Source organism: Chrysochloris asiatica, unplaced genomic scaffold (assembly GCF_000296735.1).
Source record: "Chrysochloris asiatica unplaced genomic scaffold, ChrAsi1.0 scaffold00173, whole genome shotgun sequence".
NCBI classification, from domain to species: domain Eukaryota; kingdom Metazoa; phylum Chordata; class Mammalia; order Afrosoricida; family Chrysochloridae; genus Chrysochloris; species Chrysochloris asiatica.
Genome location: NW_006408691.1, coordinates 1,896,492 through 1,896,940, shown reverse-complemented (window position 1 = coordinate 1,896,940; position 449 = coordinate 1,896,492).

Sequence of the window (449 nt, the reverse complement as noted above, 5' to 3'; positions counted from 1 at the left end):
TAAACCTCACAATAAAAACTTTAAAAAAAAAAATTTTTTTTTTTTTTTTCCGGAGACATCAAGGCAAGTGGTGAGGTCCCCTCAGGGAAAACCCCTTTCCAAGACTAGATTCAAGGGAATACACGAGCAGGCATGTGGTCTTGCTGCTAAGCATGTTGGTCACTGATAAGGGGAAGTGGGGGAAAAACAGCAATGAAGTTATGAGCTAAGTCCCACCACATTCAATAGACTCCTGTCAACCTGGGTGGAGACCAGCAGTATGGCAAGACCTGGGGACTCCTGGGCCCAGGGACAGGGACATGGCCACAGAGGACTATATTTAACCTGGCTTCAATGGCTAGATGACCAGAACTCAACCAGAGGAAGAAAGATGAGGAAAAAAAGAGTAATCTGATACAATTTGATGAACTTGACCTATGCTTGTGGATGTAGTAGCTAAAAAGAGGGAA